At 50.9% G+C, this 6,525-nt stretch overlaps 1 long non-coding RNA gene across 1 annotated transcript; it reads left to right on the top strand.

Moving 5' to 3' along the window:
• Nucleotides 1-1,532: 1,532 nt before the first annotated feature.
• Nucleotides 1,533-2,774, top strand: LOC142071723 (uncharacterized). The gene is made up of 3 exons (XR_012667911.1): nucleotides 1,533-1,763; nucleotides 1,861-1,893; nucleotides 2,689-2,774. It is a non-coding gene; the product is annotated as an uncharacterized LOC142071723 (long non-coding RNA).
• Nucleotides 2,775-6,525: the final 3,751 nt, after the last annotated feature.

Raw genomic sequence — 6,525 nt, 5'->3', positions numbered from 1 at the left:
AGACTCTCGAGATGGATATCAGACTGCATTACCCATTGCTATCACACTTATGGCATTCCACCTTCCTGTACGGTTCGAACTCACTCCAGGAGATCTCTCTCCACTTACACAGCCTTACTCAGGAATGTTCCGATCACAGACATGTGCAGAGCAGAAACGTGGACATCTGCTCACACATTTGCTGAACATCGTGCAGTCACCCACATCTCAGCAGAGGCACCTTAGAAGTGTGTGAGGGGCCCACAGGCACCTGAACTGTGGCTGCACCCCACATGCCATGCCCCGCCTGAGGCCCCGCCCCTTTCTCCCTGTGCTCACGCCACCCATTGCCCCCAAGGCCCTGACCTCACACTACCTCTTCTCCCCAAGCCCCTGACCTTGCACCAACCCTTCCCCCAAAACCCCAGCATCACTCCCTCTTCCCCCCAAGACCCCGCCTACTGCTCACTCCTCTCCCCCCACCGTCACTTGCCTTTACAGCTGGCAAAAAGTGGGGGGAGGGCCTGGCCCCTTGATCCCCCCAGTTCCGGCACCCCTGCATCCTCTGCTATATTTTATTCCAGTTTCTGATGCTCAGGACTAGACTCGACTCTGAAACCCCACCCCTCCGTCACGGGTACGGCTGCCGAGTCGCCGAGACAGCCACAGAGACACCGCTGCAAGAAGGAGAAAGGGTCCCTCACCTGGTGCCGTACCTGTCGCTCTCTGAGATGTGTCCCTGTGGGTGCTCCACTATTTGCCCTCCTTCCCCCCTGCTCTGGAGCTCTGACCTATGAGCTCTGTGGTGGAGAAGGAACTGGGAGCAGTTTGTCTGAACGGCGCTATATTGACCTAATGCGGAGCACGAGATGGGGAGAGCGGATGTGTGGGCCGAACAGAAACGGCTACCTAAAATCTCCGATGTGAGGCGCCGGGCTGTGAGTACACAGAGCATGGAGTAACACACACCTCGAAGAACTGCAGTTACCGCACAAGGCGAGGAACCCTTTCTTATCCCGCTTTACACTCAGGGAACTGAGGCCCAGAGAGCTCAGGGCCGCAGTTCAGCTAGATACAAGCTTAACTTTATGTGTGTGAATAATCACGTTATTATAAGTCAGTCTCTCGCTGTCAGGCATTTTGTCCAGCCCTCAAATAATTTTTGTGGCTCTTTTCTGCATCTTTTCCAGTTTTTCAACGTCTTTTTCCAAATCAGGTCAGCCAGTTGTCCCGACAGCCCCACGGCCAGGTGCACTGACTGCCAGCCACTGCTGGAATGGCCCAGGGCAGCTGGCCCCGGGGACCACCTGACCAGCAGCCGGTGGGGCTGGCCCCAGAGAGCGCCTGAGCAGTGGTCCCTCGGGCGGCTGAAGCAGCTGCTGCTCAGTGGCCCCTGGCAGCTGGTGCCAAAGGCCCTGCTCCCCCTCCAGCAGCAGCCCCGCTGAGATTTACTTAGGGGACTTATGGTATAAATCATGAACTGGTCACAGGTGGGGAATCTTTTGTTTATTGCCCTTGTCCTGTCCACAACTTTCTCTAAAAATACCCGTGACTGAACTGTAACCTTAGGCCTGGTACAGCGGTGACTGAGTGAGGGTCTAAGGTCTGTGATGTACAGGAGGTCAGACTACAACCCTTCTGGCCCTGAACTCTGTGAATCTATGATTTTCTGTAAAATGGCAGCTCTTTGCTAGTATGAGAGGGGACCATTGCCCCCCGGAATCTCACCTCTTTCACTCTTCTTTCTTTAGAAAACCTGCGATCTGAACTGGAGAAAGAGAGAGGTAAGTTCCTGGGACAAGTTCCCTGAAATAACAGAAGGAATAACCCAGTTAATGCAACAAGATGAAACCTCGCTTCTTTCTTCCTTTTCTCTTCCAGAGATTCTGCGCGCTGAGCTGGAGAACGAGAGAGGTAAATGTCTGGGCTCTCCGGAGGCTTGAACAAGTTTCTCTCACTGTCCATCGTCAGACAGACTTTGACTTTTGTCTCTGCACTATCTGTTAGGAGAGGCTCTGGGAATCAAACGGACGCGGAGCTCTGACTAATCATCGAGTGGGGTAACTGCTTCATAGATAAGGTTGCTGCTCAGTTTCCATGATAAGCCTGATTTCAGCCCCTTCCTTTAAAATCTGCACACAGGGGAATGTCCATATCCAAAACTGGTGGGTCTGCCTGAGCCCACGTACCTTTTTGCTACTGAATTTAAAGGAATGGAGGGGTGGGGGGGATTCTGATGCCCTGGAAACAGGGGCTCAGCACAGTCCCAAAGTCTCCTAGCACTCTCTGACACTTTGAGGCACAAACTCAGTGAGAAGGAGCCAGCTCATGTTGCTGGGCCCATGAGCTGAGATCCAGTGACCAGGGCCAAGGTTAGCTCATTAAACCCTCACTGCCATGTTATCAGGGCCTAGCCCCTCACCAAGCTGCCTGGCACATGGGGAGTGTGGACACTACACCACAGGTGAGCCCAGCTAGGGCAGGGCCATAGGAGCCCAGCGAGGGTCAGATGCCAAGAAGGGGGGTGTAATCGACAGAGCCCAAAGCCACTAAGAGCTCTAGGAGGATGGAGCTCAGGCCAGGAGACCTGGGCGGGAAGAGCGCAGCGGAGAGCACAGTCGAGAGGGCAAAGTGGTCCTTTAAAGGCACATTCCCTAACCCAGGAGCTGTTGTAGAACTGACTGCATACCCATGTCTCTCTGTTTGCAGAGAAATCCCTGGCCGAACTTGGTAAGTGCCATGTGTCCCCTTTCCCCCACCCCAGATGACATTGTGTCCTTTGCCGGCAGTCCGTGCTCCGGGGAGTGCTCACCTCTTGGTGTGTTTGATTTCAGGCTGGAGTAAAATCAGCAAAAATGCAGGTAAGTGAAGCTGGTATTTTAATGTCAGACCTCCTGCACCACTCTGCTGCCCAGCAAACGCGCACATGCCAGAAGTCACAGGGAAAGAGCAGTATGGTCAATGAAAATGCCAGATTCGTCCCCAGTTTACTTGCATAAAACAAATGCTCACACTTAAGGATGGAGTCCCGAGCTCTCCAGTGTAACTGCAATAAGTCAGAGTGCTCCTAAGGCCGGGAACTTACCTGCTGTCAATTCAGGGGGGTAGGTGCTTGCAGCCGTTGGTAATTATGGTTCAGAGTTGGGGTTTTACTGGACACATATGGTGAATTCTCATGTGTTGTGTTGTTATTAATTAACTTCATGAACTAGAAGGGTTCTAGGAAACTGTGTAAATTACCTTAACTGGCTGCGGGTAATTGTCTTAATGCTTTTTGAACTCTGGTGAAATCTCTGTTTTTATGGAGTTGTCAGTCAGTAGCCCTTTGGCTAATTCAGTTCAAATATGGTAGAAAAATTCTACCTCAGACCTGGACCAAATCTACCAAATTTGAGTCTGATAGGACTTTGTGGGTATTAGAATAGAGGGCTCCCAACTCGGGTGTAGATTGGAAACTCAGGTGCTGTCTTAGCTGTGGAAACGTGGTAGCAGCCCCAGAGCACAGATTTTGTGGTGGGTGACTACTGAGTTCTTTTAATGGTTGAAATGATCTCCGTGTGTGTAACACCTGAGCTCGTTCCTTACTGGGGCCTCTGTAGAGGTTACAGACAGGCCCAATGGGAGCTAGAGGCATCCCCAGCTCTTCCAGGGGAACTATTTGCACCTATTGCCTGGGAGGAGAGCTGCAGTGAAATGCAGAGAAGCAGATCCCTGGGAGTTAGAGGCGGGAAATCAGAGAGTGTCCTAGCCAAGACAGAGCTGGCGGGAGGATGGGAAACAGCATCGATGGGCATAGGCACCAACTTCTGCTGGTGCCAGTGGGTGCTCGACCCCTCCTCTACCCCCAGCCCTGCCCTGACTCCACCCCTGCCCCGCCCCCATTCCAACCCCTTCCCCAAAGTCCCCGCCTCAACTCCTCCCCCTCCCTGCCCCATTGGACTCCTTCCCCAAATCCCCTCCCCGGCTCCGCCTCCTCCCCTGAGTGTGCCACGTTCCCGCTCCTCCCCCCTCCCTCCCAGAGCTTGTTACGCTGCGAAACAGCTGTTTTGTGGCTGCAAACACTGGGAGCTAGGGGAAGCAGGGACACAGCGTGCTCAGGGGAGGAGGCAGAGGTTAGGTGAAGTGAGGTGGGGGGGAGCTTGGCTGCTGGTGGGTGCAGAGCACCCACTAATTTTTCCCCGTGCGTGCTCCAGCCCTGTAGCACCCACGGAGTCAGCACCTATGCAGTGGGCTGCACTCTGCCCCTGATGCTCTGCCCCATCTCTGCAGCGATGGTGAGTCTGGATCCGGACACGGCTCATCCCAGCCTCAAGGTCTCTAAGAATCGGCGATCTGTGAAATGGAGGGGCCTGCAGCAGGACGTGCCTGACAACCCTGAGAGATTTGACTTTGAAACCTGCGTGCTGGGCTCGGAAGGATTTGCCTCGGGGAAACACTACTGGGAGGTAGTGGTTGGAGGTGGTAGGACCTGGGCTGTGGGGGTGGCCAAAGAATCTGTCAGGAGGAAGGGCTGGATCTGCTTTTCTCCTGAGGAGAGGATCTGGGCCGTGGATCAGTGTGGGAGCCATTACCGGGCTCGCACCTCCCCAGAAACCCTCCTGCCCCTGACTGGGAGCCCTGGGAAGATCGGAGTGTATCTGGACTATGAGCGGGGCCTGGTGTCATTTTATCATCCTGGTATGGAGGCCCCAATCTACACTTTCACCAGCTCTTTCACTGGGCAGCTCCACCCTTTCTTCTGGGTCTACTCCCCAATCACACTGTGTCCCTGAGACATGGCATTGTGGGGATAGCACCTCTCACTGGTCAAAGATGTTTTTTGTTCTGTTGTTTTCCGAAACGGACTAATTTTTCATTTTTAAATATTTTCCATTATTTTTTTATTCTTCTCAAAACTTGGAATTTTCCAGAATGAACATTTTCAGTTTTGAAAATCCTACCGTTTGACTAAGCTGAGGGTTCAAATTTGGCAAAGCAGAAGAAATCCTGATATTATGGTGATGAGTGTGGTGTAAGAAGCTACATAGAATAGAACAGAACCCAATAAATAATACATCATAGGACCCCTCCACCCAAATAAAAGGTTTAAGTTGAAAATTTTGTAATAATGAAAAAAAAAACCCCTCAAGAAAATCCAAATGTTTTCACAAAAAAATCTCTTTTTGTAAACCGGCCAAATTTCCTCAAGATATTTTTTGAATGAAAACTTTTGTTCAGCTCTAATTAACACCTGTAATTGCACATAATCAATGAATGTTTCCTGATTCTTAGTACTGTAATTTATCAACTGACCATCATTGATGAGTGGAAGGGGTAAGAACATGTGTCAAACCCTGTCCCAAAACATCACATTGTCCAAACTGGATAAAAGGCTCCAAGAAAGCAGATTCCTAACCAGTAACCGTGTTCTGTGACATTATTGGTGAAAGAAATGGAGTCAGAGGAATGGAGGGAGCTCCGGTTCTCTGGATGAGTGTTGATCATGGGGTTCACAGCATCCAGGAAGGCTTAGCCTAAACCCAAAATGACAGGTATGTCCTACACCAGCTACATGTAGAGTTTTAGGCCAGAAGGGACCATGAGATCATCCAGTCAGACCTCCTCTATATCACAGGCCACCAGCACACTCAGCACGCTCACATCAAGCCCAACATCGAAGATTAAACCAAACTATTGCAGCCCACAGGAGGCTAGACTTTTACATGCCAAAGCCATGGAGGCCCACCCAGCCTGAGTGGAACAAATCATGGGGGCAAAAAGTAGATCAGTCTCATAATACTTCCCCAGCCTCATAATACTGCCCTTGAGGGGCCGCTCGCCTTCGCCACCCCCACCCACCTCGGCTCCAGTGTCTCTGGTGTCTCAACAGGATTTCTTAAATCAAAACAGCCGCCTTCTCCCATCTCCTGCTGCAGGATGAAAGGAAAGCAGTGCTTTCTTATGTTAGCCGCAGGATCTGATCATCTCCTCTATTAATTGGATGATTTAAGGAGGTGATGACCCAAACCATCATCATTGTTAACCCACCGACTTATGGAGTCAGTCTCAGTTGTGCCCTGGATTTGATCATTGTTTTCACAGGTTCACAGATTCCAAGGCCAGAAGGGACTGTTGTGATCAGCTTGTCTGGACTCCTGTGTAACACAGGCCAGGGACCTGCTCCACAATAATTCCTGCTCGAACTAGAGCAGATATTTTTTTTAAAAAATCATCCACTCTTGATTTAAAAATGGTCAGTGATGGAAAATCCACCAAGACTCTGGGTAAATGGTGCCAATAGTTAATTACCCTCACTATTAAACATGTTTGAGGGGGATAGCCATGTTAGTCTGTTTCAGCAAAAACAATGAGGAATCCTGTGGCGCCTTAAAGACTAACAAATTTATTTGGGCATAAGCTTTCATGGGCTGGAACCCACTTCATCAGATGCATGAAGTGGAAACTTCAAGTGGGCAGATATATATACACATGGACACACAGGTACAAGGCCTGACATGTACCCCTGGGAGATGGCAGTTCCAGGGCTGCTACCAGCAGGCCAGGCTC

Source organism: Caretta caretta, chromosome 4, assembly GCF_965140235.1.
Source record: "Caretta caretta isolate rCarCar2 chromosome 4, rCarCar1.hap1, whole genome shotgun sequence".
In the NCBI taxonomy this organism is placed as follows: Eukaryota; Metazoa; Chordata; order Testudines; family Cheloniidae; genus Caretta; species Caretta caretta.
The sequence above is the reverse complement of the archived record's forward strand: the minus strand, read 5'-3'. Positions and strand labels throughout refer to the sequence as shown.